Source organism: Nipponia nippon, unplaced genomic scaffold, assembly GCF_047370975.1.
Source record: "Nipponia nippon isolate SJK-2023a ecotype South Korea unplaced genomic scaffold, ASM4737097v1 scaffold_11, whole genome shotgun sequence".
NCBI lineage: Eukaryota > Metazoa > Chordata > Aves > Pelecaniformes > Threskiornithidae > Nipponia > Nipponia nippon.
In genome coordinates, this window is record NW_028262302.1 from 4,678,530 (window position 1) to 4,693,106 (window position 14,577).

The window sequence follows — 14,577 nt, forward strand, 5'->3', positions numbered from 1 at the left end:
CTTTTTTCTTTTCAACCCCAACATAATATGTATGTTTTAATTCCTTATGTTCTGTAGCAGTACGTAGAATGAGAGAAATAGCCATTCTCTCATTAATTTAGGTGGGCTGCACTGAACATTTGCATGGATCAGTGAGTTTTAGTCCCTAAGGAAAAGCTCTGTGTGGTCCAGTGAAGGAGTTAGGTTGTTTTATGGAGTGATGTTGGGTTACAGCTCTCATTTCATCCTGACCTCCTGTGTGAGAGGGGATACAGAGCTGCCAGCAGGTTAAAGGCAGGAGAATTGGCATCAACACAGCAGAAAATTGTGAATCTGAAGGCTGAATGTCTGTGATGAGGGATGTGGGCTGCAGAGGTAAATAATAAATGTAGTGTGAATATTATGGTCATTGGAAATAAAGAGGACTAGTTAGTTATGACTAAAAAGCATTTGCAGTAGCAGAACTGTGTATGTTTCCAGTGTTTCAGCATTTACAAGTGAAAAATACTCTGGTTTCTAGAGGTTTTCAGAGTTTCCCCTTCTCATTAAGTTTATTAAAATCTTGGAGGGAAGTTTCAAAAACTACTTTTGTTCCTAAATCTCATAGGCATTTATTTAAAGCCTGTTAATAGTGAATAGAAACCCCAAGCAATTTGCGATTATTGCTTTTAATGAATTTGGTCAGTATTTAGTGTGTGCACAAATTATGGTATGATTTACCAAGCTAGAAAGAATTTATTATAGTGCCCTTATTACTCACTTGAATGGGATTTGTAGAATAATTTGAAAACAGAAATGCAATTTTTGCATTGGTATTTCAGAAATTAAGAGTTTGCTTGTGTTGGTCTCTGCACATTGCAGGAGATTTTTCACTGACTTTTGAGTTATGTTTTTGAGATAGCGTGTCAAGTTTGCACTAACATATAGTATTTAACAAGTGTAGTAGACAGCAGACTCAGTTTACTGATGTAAATGCTTTAAATCTCAGAAATGTTAACAATAATGACTTGCAGAAATCACTATTAGAATGTACCATGTTATTAACTTGTGGCCCTTAATTTGAACAGAGAGAATTTCATTGTAAGTTTGATGATGGTATTTTGCAACATTTAGATATAAGGTGTGGAAATACTCATCTGAATATCCCCTGGGGCAAGAACTATTGTATCACTACTAAGTTATACAAGTTACAGAGTAGTTCAGAACATGAAAAATAAAAGTTTTTATCTCCTACCTCATTGTTCTTAGAGGATGGGTTTTTTTGTAATGCATTCTGAAGCAGACATACAGAGGCACAGATTGACTGAGGTTGGCAGGGACCTCTGGAGGTCATCTTGTCCAACCCCTCCCGGCTCAAGCAGGGCCACCTAGGGCAGGACCATGTCCAGATGGGATTTGATTCTCTCCATGAATGGAGACTCCACAACCTCTCGGTATAGAGACACACTGTCCAAGTATGCAGAGACACGGCTAGGAAAGCCAAAGGCCACCTGAAATTGTTGCCTTTTACATCCCTCACCAGCTTCAAGAAGGGCTTCTGTAAGTGCAGAAGTAGCAATGTTTGAGGTGTCGTGCCTATCTTTTGCCTTGGTTAGAAATTAATTGCACCATTATCAGGATTCTTGTGAACATCTTAACATTTCGGTTACCGTTTCCCATATATTACATGAACATCTGCAGCATCTGTCATGCAATAGTGTGGCAGTACTTTGAACACATGCCAAAAGAGGTAGATGAAGAAAAGAATATATGGCAAGTGTGCATAAAGCTTCAGGGACTGTATCAGGCCAAGGGTGGGCTGGCCACAATAATCATGAATGACAAAGTAGAGAGTGCGTTTCCCAGGCCATCCCAAATGAGTGAAAATGTACTCTCTGTTTTGTATGTGGAGGCTAGTTAAGGAATGCTTCTGTATATGTCTCCTGGGTCTTTTTATTTCCTTTTAGTGCTTGCCATGCTATGGTAATCTAGAGTAAGTACGAGAGTGTTTTTCAGACAGCCTGTTTTGGACTGAGGTGGAAGTTTGGTGCTTTGATCCAAGTGAGTTAGCTAGACGATTTGCTGTTCAAGACTATGTTTCCCTGGGGTTATTTCTTTTTTGGACTTCAGAGCTCCCCAGTTAGCAAAATATAGGCTTCCACACATGCTCCACTCCTCATCTGAACTGTAGAGCTGCAATGAGACATGTTATTATGCAGGGTGCACGTTTCCTTCACCTACTGTTCTCTCATCCCTTTGCCAGCTTCTCCCACCTTCTGTTGTCTCTGCAGTGCCAGCATGACAGCAGCTTGGGAATTTTGGCTCCATTAGGCGCTGCCTTCTCCTTCTGTTCTTAGGTCTTTCTTGGCCTTAGAAAAAGCATATTCTTATACTTTTCTCCTTTGTTTCCTTGTTTCAACTGGGATTTCTACATCATCCTTTAACTTAGGAGAAACAAATTTAAGAAAAAAACCAAATACTAGAGGCTAACGTTAAAGTGTACAAGGAATACCTAAAGCCATGCCTTAACGCACAATCACATTTTAGGGGTTTGGTCATAAAAGTAATGACTGCGTGCATATATTAACAATTTTTTAATGCATACATGTGTAAACAGTAACATTAAAATGTGTATTTTTATACTGATTTGTCTTTCACCAACGTTAGTATAATCCAGAAAAAGCCAAATATCATTTTATTATACAAAATCAGGGAAGGGATATTTAGGTCCAGAATATCTGTATGTGTGAACATGCAACTGTATATATACACAGGCATGCTCAAAGGAGGGAAACAAGTGGAGGCCTTCAGGAAAGAAAACAAAGATTCCTGGTATCTAGAATACTGCATCCAGTTTTGGGTCCCCAGTAAAAGACAGACATCTATAAATTGGAGTGAGTTTGACAGAGGGCCACCAGTATGGTCAGGAAGCTGTAGCATTTGCACTATAACGAGAGACTGAGGGTACTGCTCTTGTTCAGCCTGGAAAAAAAAAAATAGTTCTTTCTTTGGTGGCTTCAGGGAGACCTAACAGCAGCCTGACAGTGTCTATGAGGAGGTTATCAAGGACAGGCTCTTCACAGTGCTGCATGACAAGAGGGTGAGAGACAACATACTTGAATTGAAACAAGAGAGTTTCAGACTGGTTATAAAGGAAAACTTTTTCACCATGAGAGCCGTTCATCATTGGAACAGGTTGCCCAGAGAGGTTTTGCCGTCTCCATCTTTGGAGATTTCCAATGCCTGACTTTATCAAGTTATGAGTAACCTGGTCTGATCTCATAGTTGATATCACTTTGAGAGGGAGGTTGGTTGAACTAGAGACCTACAGTAGTCACTTCCAACCTGAATTATTCTACAATTCTGTGATCTGGTAGCTGCTGCTGTTTGAAGCCATTTGATTTTTTTTCTCCAACTGCGAAAGAAGTCTGTGTTGTACACCATACTTCTTTGCAGATGAAGTGGAAAGTGAATCCTAGCTGAAACTGGAGTTTCATGGAAAGCCTGAAAGACCCAAACCAAAATGAGCTTTTGGGGAATAAATGATGGAACATTGACTTCCATCTGAATTTTGACTTTCTGAAAAGAAAGCGCATCCCAGAACAATTCCAGCCTTCTTTCAAAGGAAAGACAAGTGAAATAGAGGAAATAGAAAAGGAGGAAGAATCCAGTTCAGATACAGAAGGGAGAGGAAGTTGGCTCCGAATAAAGTTGGGCAGGTTCTTTGCTACTGTTTGTTCTTCTTGTGTTGTTTCTGTATTATGTCTCAAAAGGAAAATCACATTTTCTGGATAGTAATCCAAAAATACGTATCAGAAATGGAAATTTGCATAACAGTTAGGAACAGTATAGAATTTCTAGCTTACTAATATAATTGTTTCAGCACAGTATTCTTTAGACTAGGGATTAATGCAAATCATAGATCCTCAGTGACTAAAGAAGGCTATATCCAAATAATCAGTTTTGAAGTGTGTGGGAGTGTTAATCCCACTACCTCTTCCTCACATAGCTCTGTTGTTTGAACATCATCACAAGTTTTTTATTTGCATATTTTTCAGTTATGTGGTCTGTCCATTTTTATAACCAATTTCCTTCTATTTCAGTAATGCTTCAGAAGTGTACTTCTCCTACATGTTAAAATGCTGACAAAGACATATGCTATTGCATGCTGATTATTTTTCACATCTTAGCTAAAACAGTACAACTGTATATGAGAAATATATCTCTATATAGGGAAGTACATATATGTTTTTACAAGTTTATTTTTTTTTAAGTCTGAAATATTTCCCTGAAAAGCTCTGGCACCAGGAGTTTTCACAGGCAAATAATGTGAACAAATTCTAACTAGTACAGCAAACGGTATGCCTCTAACATATCAACACCAATGCAAAGAAAGATAGAGCAAAATAAAAATACAGGGCTATCCTTAAAAGTATGTTTTTGATAGGTTTCATGTTGGGGTCAGATGCAGTGATGCTCAGTTCAATAAAATTATTGTTTACTCTCCAGCTTGTAAGATATGTATATCTCCGTTAGTTTACAGACCTTTGAATGAAGCTGTTGAGGATAAGAATTGGTATGTCCAGGCTTTAAGGTGAAATTTAGGCACGCTTTTAGTAAGTTTGAGTAGTTATTTCAATGACAATTTAAGAGGCTCCTTTGTGATTTAATCAAAAGCTGTAAAAGCCATATATTTGCCAAGTCTGATGTTCACAGAGGAGGAGGGACAGTGAAAACTTTTTGCAAAAAATCTTTATCCAAAGGTTCTTCCAATTTGCTGTTGAAATGTGTGAGATGCAGAAATAGCTGCAGGCTGGAAGTCACAATGGGAAGGAACTTAACATTTATCGCAGCAAATTTCCTAGTGAACAGACATTTGAAAAAACTTGCAGTGTTAAAATGAAAATTAATTTAGAATTATTTTTTACTCTTCTGAAGTTGAAATGAAGTAAAGATCTGAAAGAAAGATCATAGTAACATAGAGAGGTGGAGTTTTAATGGCAGATGCATGTCACAGTCCCAGAAATTGCACATTGCAGAGTAATTGGAATCTGTACGTTAGGACCAGCATGCAAGAAAAAGATAGCTTATTTTACAGTTACGTGACAGTTTTCAATAATGAAATAGAAGAGTATCTTCAGTGAAACCCCTTGCAATAGTGAGTACTATGACCTGAAATAAATATTTTTAGAATCAGATATTCAGTCAATATGGGTGGCTTCTCCATCAGAACGGTGGTTTTGTTGCTTCCTAACCAGTTGTATCACTTCTAAAAAGTTATAAACTGTTGAAGAAGTTTAATAAAATTTTAATCTAAAAGCTTCTAATGCTCCTGATGCTTCAGTTAAATTAGAATTCATGTTTAAGTGATACGAGCAAAAGGTCTAAATAACAATTGTTTTTATGGATGTTCATGTATTTTTCCCACAGTCTCTTGTAAAATGATGTGGAGGTTCATCTTTTTAAAGATTGAAATTCATAGACGTGAAAGAGAAGAGAACCCAGAGTTTTTTATTATTTCTCCAAATGAAAGACTTCTAAGCACAGGGACAAATTCAATTTTCATTTTAATTACAGAACTAAATCACCCTGTAACAGGAGAAACAGATGAAAAAAGATGCTTTGCAAGGCATTATTTGCAGTCCTGGGAGAAAAGGCTGTTTTCTATTCAAGCTCTGAATACAGTGGTGCATGTTTAATTTACTTCCATTCTATGGTTTGATGTCCAATGTTATGGAATATACTACTCAGACGGTACCATTTCAACCATGCTCCATGGATTCTGCGCATGGATATATAATGGTGTAATTCTTGCTGTTAGACTGTTCCTCTCATTCCAGTTTTAACGGCTATTAAAAGCTATAAATTATTCTACCTAACATGTCAATATTCATCCTCCTCTTGTGTTCTGTGTGGTTCACAGCCACTGCAGCAGCAAGTCATAATACAACTGCCTAAATATTCAGTCTCCTGTTCTCTGACTGACCCCTGCTCAAACATTTCAGCCTGTTTTTTCTGCCATCTCTCAGTGTTTTTCAGAGATTTCTCCAGTCCAGATTTCTCTCAGGGGGACATGATGTGTAGCAGAAGAGTGGGCTGCTCTAACATCCAGCTTCCCAGTCCAAATGAACTGGAACCCATTTACAGTGGGATTAGTGAGGCTGCAGCCACTAGTGCAGAGCGGAGATCTCAGTCCTTCCTCTAAAGCAATAGCAGGATGCCTTGAGCACCTGCCCATGCAGTTTACCTCAGAGAACTGGTCTTTTCATGACTGTTTTTTTATCTCACTTTTTCAGTTATGGCCGTTGACTCATTTTCCTGCTCTTTTCATTCTGTCTGCTCACTGCTATTCTGGCAGTTGCTGTCATTGTTTCAGTATTAGTTGCTTTAGACATAACATGGTATAATTACAGTCATTAAGAAGAATGACCAGACAATGATCACTGTAAACCTACTGTTCTTTTGCAGAACGGTTTTGGGGAGATCAGGGAGAAGACGGCAGTTATGTTTTAAGTATTCTCTGTCCTTGCAGCAGTGAATTCTATTTTATCCAAGAATTTCAGACACCTGACATCAAACATAAATCTTGAGCTAATTAAATCTCCCGCTTCCAAGCAGAGGAGAGATTCTCTTTTATACCAAAGAGATGAGGCACTTGCATCTATTATACAGTGGGAGACAGTGTGGTATGTCTTCTTGTGAAGGAACCTAAGCCACTGCAATTCCATACAGCCCAACATACGGAAAACAATGGCTCTGTAAGGGAACACTAAGGTTTTTGTTTGTCTTTCATTATTATAAAAAAACCTCAGGTACTATCCAAACTATATTTCTTAGTTTATTCTCTACATATAAAGTCTCACTGATTTCTGTGGGAGATTTGGACATGCAAGGAATGGAGATTTAACCCTTGTTTGTGATTTGTTGTTTGGTTTGCTTTTTTTTTTTTTAATGTGCATGTCTTCTTCCTGCTTATTGAACTGAGTGCTGAAATTAGTCAAAAATGGGGGTGGGGGGCTGTCTTTTAAATCAGATTGGTTAAAACCATACCTTCTCTGAGGAACCCATGGAGGTTTCAGTGAATTTTAGTCAATTCGTGGGGGCGAGGGGAGCCAACACCCTGGTAATTTGGACCTGGGATTTAGAATCTGCAAGTTCAAGCTTCTCCTCTGTTATTGTGCCACTTTCCAGTGGGGTGATGCAGCCCTGAAGGAATTGGGATTTTAGGTTGGTGGGTCTGTAGTCCCATAAGTGTTTTCCCACTGGTAAGCCCCACTGTCTTCTTTCCCTTCGTCTCCTTATTGCTTGTGCGATCACAGCTCTTGTTAGTGTTATAGGAGATAAAAGTCCAGGGTTTGGAGGCTGTTTCAGGAACTGGATCAGACAGCTGAAGGGGAGAAAACAGGTCAGTAAGCTGCTCTGCTTTGGCAAAATAGCTGCATGAAGTTCTACTGCCACTACTGAGACGGCTGTATTTCAGTGTCTTGGTACAGGTGAGCGGTGGATGCAGAGCCCTACCTTGTTATTCTTGTTATCCTTATGTATTTCATATTTTATTGGATTTATTGTCCTCTTCCCCCTGCCCCATTCCCAGACTTCTTGTTCTCTAGCCTGGAACTGATTATTGTCTCTCCTGCGTTTGCTCTACTTTCTAGCAATAATAAAGTCAGAGAGACTGACTTCATAAATCAGTGGATAGGGAACTTTCTTGGGAGTGTGGCAGAGCAGACTCGCATTTGTACTCCAATTAATATTTGACCATTTGTACAGAAGAGGGATGGTAGCGAGAGACTCTGGTATATACCATAGGCTTGGTGTTCAAGGTGCCTGTTTGACAGGCAATGAAAAGGCAAAGCAGGATCTGAACCTGTTGGGGGGGGGGGGGATGTTGGTTTTTTGCCTCCCCATGGAATACCTTAGCCATCAAAGTACTCTCTGGGCATCCTCTGTCTCGCATTCATTTAGAGACACACACAAAAAATACTTTTGAATGTTCCTCTTTTTGCCCTGACATGATTTTGAAAATTTTCCCATCTCACTGGGAAAAAAATTGTAGCATGGAAAAACAATTTCCTACTCAGCTTTAGAGATTTATAAAAACTTTGAGGGAGAGGAAGCACTGAACTGTCAGAGATCCCAGCCGCCTGATGGAATGAGTAACAAGCCACCTCACACCATCCCTGCAACCAGCTCGGAGGTGAATGTAGTACACTCAAATTGCCTTGTGCTGCTGTTGACTCAGGCATGGATTGGTCTGACCTACATTTTATGAAATCTTTGTGCCTAATGTTTCCAGGGGCTGGCTCTTGGCCTTCAGAGGTGCTTTGCCAATAGGAAACACTAAGCAGCAGGTCTCAGGAGGAACATGGGCAGCATGAATATGGACCGAAGTGCCTAACATGCTCTGTCATGCGGTTTTCCTTTGTACCATGTACTGCGCTCAGTCTGATACTGCTTCTGTTACTGGGTGTGTTATGTTGGCAAACTTTCTCAAGTTTTTCAGATTAGTTGAGGACCAACCAGTCACTTGTTGTGCCAAGCACATTAAAGCTAGAAGCACTCACAACTCCTTATACTGTATTTCGTCAGACTTGAGCAGACTTCTTCCCTACCTATTTGCTGTCATGGGGTAACGTGAACTAAAACAATGCTTACCTTGTCGGTTTTGCTGTGATGGACCTTGTCAGATGAGTTTCTGCTCTTGTCTAAGAGCAGGGATTTGCTTGGCGGAAAGGAATTCCTTGCCATCGGATGCTGATATGGTCTCACGACTCTGTATATGTGGCCTTGCTAGCTTTCTGTTAGCAGCTCTTCTTTGCCCGGCTGATTCTTTCCCCTTCTCTTTTACCTCCGCTCTCTGTGTTTTTTTGTTATGACTTCCTTGGTTTCTCAGTGAGCTGAAAAGTCTAGGAAATGTAATTTTGTTCTGTGCTTTTTGGAATAAGTACATAGCTAGAGGTTTCTAGGAACTGCTTTTCAAATTTGTTAAAGCCTAATAAAATGGAGTTATTGGAAGGAAGGTTTAAAGTCTCTGGAAGAACTACGTGCGAACAATCAACTGACTGCTACTGATAGGTTGGAGTAGATTAGTAATACAAAGTATTCTACTCCTGTAGAAATACTTGTAAAACTTAGGACATTGAGATCAGTAGAGTTAATATCTATTCTGTATAATGTAAAGATACTCAAAAGAAACATTGGAAAATCTGTAAAGGGCATATGCAGGATTATGAACTCTGTTGTCTGGTAGAAAGGGTATGTGACCAGAGGCTACATATTCTGATTCTGCCATTGAAATGCTGGATGAATATAGATGAATCACATCACTAAACTCTGCTTCAACTGCTTTATTTGTATAAACTGAATAAGTTTACCATTTTCCATAACACCTTTAGAGATCTATGACTATGAAAATGCAGGTACTCCTACTTTAAAACAAGGGAAGGAAAACAGATACAGGATAAGAAGCAGCCCTCTCTAGAGCAAGTTAAAGAAATACAGGAAAACTGTGTGTGTAATAAGAGCTGTTTGAAAGACAAATTTTCCCATGAGAAGTTTGAAAGAAAATCTAAAACTGCAAAAAAAGAATTCAGCTTGCCCTATCAATATTGTATGAAAGGGAATTTCTTTTGTTATGAATATGATATTTAGAAATAAAGTAATTACATTGTCAGGAGGACTTTAAATGCCATTTCTTTTTTGTTGATTTTTCACAGGACATGTTTTTATGTTAAAATGTCAATAATAAAAAAAAAATGTTCATTTTGATGTGTTTCAGTTCAGTTCTCTTCAGCTGAAGAACTGAAACAAAATAGTATTTCAAGTTGAAATGTCAAGGTGAAAGGAAAATTTTCACTTAGAAATTTGCCACAGGAAGCCAACATAATTTTTATGTTGGAATTTACATCTCCCAATAAAAAAAAAAAAATTGTTTGGTGAGAAGACTTTCCACATGAGCAATTTTCAACCAGTGCTAGACATAACATTGCTTTTCTTACTTTGAGCTTAACCCTGCTCACAGTGGAGTCAATGGAAAACTTCTGTTAGGAAGTACCTAGGAATTCAGGTGGCAAGAGGAGTCCTCTGGCTCTCACAGACCACAAGCCAGAACATTACCCACCTGTTGTGTTTACAAAGAAAGAAGCCGAGAGTAAGATATTTTCTTTATTCAGTTGCTTTTTTAAGTTAAAGCTTTTATTAAATTGCTACATGCATGTCATGCTGTTGCCTTTTACTGGAAAATTTTCTGTTTTTACATTCCATCCACGAGCTGCTTTTCTAACTAATGTGATAAAGGGCTTGTGTTTTGGAAGCTGAAGGTTTTAAACATTGTGTTCAACATTGCATAATGATGTGTTACTCATCTGGTACGGGTAATTCCTCCAGCATAGGTGTGAAGGCTGTCATTTTTTGAGAGATTAGGGACCGACTTGGAAGCTTCAGCCACAGTTTTCCAGTGAAGAAGTGGGCCTGCTGGGATTTGCACAATTCTGAGCCTCTCAAATATTTGAGTAAAACGTAACATATTAGTAATAGTTTGCTTTTATAAGCTGCAGTTCATATGGTCATGACAGGAAGGAGACCTAGCACAGAGCACTTGGGTTTTTTCCTAACACCTCCAAGAACGCATGCAAGCAGCAGTACGGAGCTGCTGCCTCACTAGCAGAGAAGCTTTTCTGGCTGTGAGTTTGGAAGGAAAAGCCACAGAAGGAGAGGGAGGGAGTTATGCTGAGTAAATCATCAGTGCTATATTTTCTTTGACAGCAAAGTGAGTTTAAAGAAGCTCTTCCCCGACCTGAGCCACTTCATGTTTTGGTTTTGTCTTCTTTTCTCTTAATCTGTACTGTATCAGTGATACAGATTAGAGCATGGCCACCCACAAATGTTTTCATGAGCAACACAGAAATGCTGTGTTTCTTTCTTTCTTTCACCTTTTTCACACTGCTAGCTAGCCACACTTAGTATGAAGGCTACTGAATTGAAAAAGAGAATATTGCAGTGTCTGATAGCAAAATTTTCTTCTGACATCTGGTGACTAGTGTCCTGAGTGAGTAAAAAGGCAAAGAATGAGATCTCAGAAGGAAGAGAAACCTGCAAGTCCTGTAATCTCAGGGTTGAACCCACTGCGGTTGCTGATGATTGGAGCAAATGAAGTCATGGTCTGCCACACAGAATCCACCATTGTGTGTCTCCCATCATCAAGAGAGGTATTTTTATGCAGTTTTTGCCACTTTCTTAAGGCTGCTGCTTTCATTTTTGAGAGAAATTTCTTGGCTCTGGTAATTAAATATTTCTTCTTCATGCTTGACATTGTTGTTGCTTCCAAGCTTTCAGCATTAATAGCATGTGTCTGTACCATTCAGCAGACACCAGGACGAAAACAGTGATCACCACAAAATAAGCTTTGAGATGCCCAAATTGTTTCAAGAGTTAGAGTAGGAAATAATTATGGCAAATGTGTAAAATTTGTTCATAAATGTTAACATTATAAAAGCTGTAACTGCAAGGGATCTCTCTCTTTTTAATGTAAATTTGTATTCAGTGCTGGCGAAACGAGACTCGTAGATGCAAATAGTATCTGCCCAAAAGCTAATAGTCTAAACTATAAATACAGTAGTTTATTTGGGATTTGTTTGCTTGTCTTCTGTATCTTTTTTTAAAAAAAAAACAAAGTAGGAAAGTAGTGAAAAAAAAGAAAGAGTGCTCATTTGTCTTTTGTATTATTTATTTGTTATCTGTTTATTTTCTTAGTATTTCTGGTGCTTGCAGCAGGAAAAAAATTCCTTTTATTTCATTTGTCTATTCTTTTAAAATAACGTAGTAAGTAAGAAGTGTTGGGTAGAAACAAAGTGAAGTCACGGTTGGATATTACTGCTACAAGATAAGAGATGACAATGGTATCTTTTTAGTGTATCTGTTATCTGTGGTGTCATTAAACCTAATGATGTGCTAAATAATAAAAGCATCCTTATCACATCACAAGGCCTTGAATTGTCTCGAAGTTGCCATGCCTGTGCGTTCCCTTTGGCTTTCGGAAAGGGTTTGGAGTCAGAAGAAGCTACAGTTCAGAGTGCATTTATGCGATCAAAGCTCTTTAGACAGATGGCTGCTAGCACTCCAAAATGATTAAAATATGTTCCAAGCAACATCAGTCTGTGGGCTTGGGGACCCAACCTTTCATTAGTCAATAAAGGGTCTTGAGTTCTTGAAAATGAAATCTTTAAAAGCTAATAAGGCTGCTGGTTTGCTCAGAGCTGTTTCTTTGGATTTGCAGTTGTGGATTGGACTTGGGCCAGTATCTGTCCAATAACATGAGGCTTTAAGAAAAAAAATGTGGTTACAAGAGGCCTCCCAGCAGATCTGCCTGTTAAACGGTGTGGCCAAAATTTTCAGTCTTGGGTACGTAAGTTTAGGCACCTGAGTTTGCACTTAGGGGGCTGGGAAGGGATCTGCAAGTGCCCCTTTGGAAAGCCAGTCGCTCGCTGGAGCATAGTTTAACTATAGGCACCAAAGCTTGATCATTTTGACCTGTTCTATTTTATTTTTAAATCCTTATGGGTTGACCCATGAGCATCTCTAGAATACTTTCAGGGTACCATAACCAAGATCATTAAGCAAGTTTTCCAGAGCTTCTAGAAATCAGTAATATTACTTACAGCATTCCCGAGTGTTGTCAGTGCTTGCCAAATATGAACGTGCCATAGTACAGCTTGGTGCTGCAGCACAGTTGGGTTTATTCGCTTGTCTGCACCCAGCTTGTGAGAGAGAGCAACTGGGGGCTTGTGCAAATGTGAAGAGTCTGTAACCTCTGCATGTCTATGTGAGGGCAGCAGCAATAAATGTCTGTTTAATAAGATCCAAGCCTTCTGTTTCTTTTTTATCTTTCTCTGACAGAAGAGAAACTGCTTTCACAATTTGCAAACTTCTGAACTTGGAGTGTTCTTGCCTGGTAGACTCTTTCCACACAAGTCTTAAAATCTGAAGATAAGTAAATAGTCTCAAAAATGCCTCAAGATTTAGCCCACTCCTGGCTAAAAGAGAACGTATTTTAAAACACATCAGAGTTTTGGGAAACACCAACAGAAGCAAAGCAAGTCATGGTGATCCCATTAGCTCAATGTGATCCCATTAGCCAAATTGTTCAGCCTGTCTTCTTTCACCTTGGGAACAGCTCTTGCATTCCGTTTGTCGGGACTTGCTGGGCCCCACAGTTGAAGTTCTTCCCCCTCCCACACCATAGTTACTCGGAGAATGTCATACTCCATTTCTCTTTCCCATAGTCTCCCTCTGAAGGTTTGCCTGTGCTTCAGCTTGAACAACCAGTGAATTTTACTCGTCATAAACATAGGCAAGATATTACTGTCTTTCAATAAATGTACATCAGATTCTGGGTTCTGATTATTTTGGCGAGCTGATTTTTGTTTTCATTTGTTGTAAAATATCTGGTTTCTGTGTCCCAAAGGTTTTTGTCGACCATCTAAACAATCCTGTAATCTACTCTGCTCTTATAAATGACTTCTGAACTGGGTCACATTCTCCCTAGCTCTAGGCATATAGCTCCAGGCATAGGTTTTTAACCTCTGTCAAATTCCTGTGAACTAATTTTTTTCCTCAGACAAAACTAAGACCTCATTTTCCCCAGAATAAGCCACACAAGACAAAGGTCTACACTAAAAGCTCAGGATGTAGTGAACATGAGTGTTTCTCTTAGCATCTCCATTTCTGGAGTTCCTTATGAACAGATACATTTACCTTGGACTCGAGAGTTCTCCCATTGATTTAAGTGTGTTCTGAAGTGGCCCTGTTACTGTATCTGTATTACTGTTCTGCCTCCTAAAATTTCAGAAGTTGACCTAATGACCTACATGAGTTGGAACTTCAGGGTAAGGAGATCCACAAAGCCTTCATCAAAGTGTTATGATTTTAAGGCTTGATAGATCATGAAGAACTAGCACTAGGAGAGGAAACCATAAAGAGCAGATTCACAGTGTCTTGGGAGCAGACAGAATTTCTTTCCTTAGGAATTACTCTCTCTTTGTATCGCCTAAGGTACCAGACTTCATATTAATCACTTCTACTCCAGGGAATCACATAAACCCTTTTATTAAACAAGCCAGCATCCTACATAGCCTGTGTCACTTCTTTTTGGGGTCATTTTTCTCAGCTCTGCAGAAGCTCCGTTTCCAACAATGCCACATAATGAGAAAGTGCTGCCAAGTGCTCTGTCCATATACTCAGGTCTGGGGTTTCCGGAGAACCGAGCAGGACTTCAAGAGCGACATAAGTCTGGAGAAGTGGATGGTTTTTACACGCTGCTGAAGTGCATGGGGGGCTCCTGCTTTGAATATTCTAATTTGTCATTGTTTTCATCTGGAATTGCAAGTCCCTGAAACTTGTAAACACCAGTCCTGAAGGTCTCCGTCTGGGGAGTGGAAATGAAGGGCCTCTTTTGGAATGTTTTTTCTTTGCCCCTCGATTCCCCTAGCTGTAAGACGTGAATAGTGCTACTCATGCATTTTTTGGAAAATACATTGATTTAAGTTTTCGTTATTAGATTCTGCTAAATGTTAAGTGGAGTAAACCTAAATTTATCACAGTAGCTATTGTATTGCAGCAGTC

General features: G+C 39.2%; 1 protein-coding gene across 1 annotated transcript in view; it reads left to right on the top strand.

The window, feature by feature from the left end:
- Positions 1 to 14,577, top strand: part of MIPOL1 (mirror-image polydactyly 1) — a 199,097-nt gene that overhangs the window by 144,807 nt on the left and 39,713 nt on the right. The gene's annotated exons all lie outside the window — the stretch shown is intronic.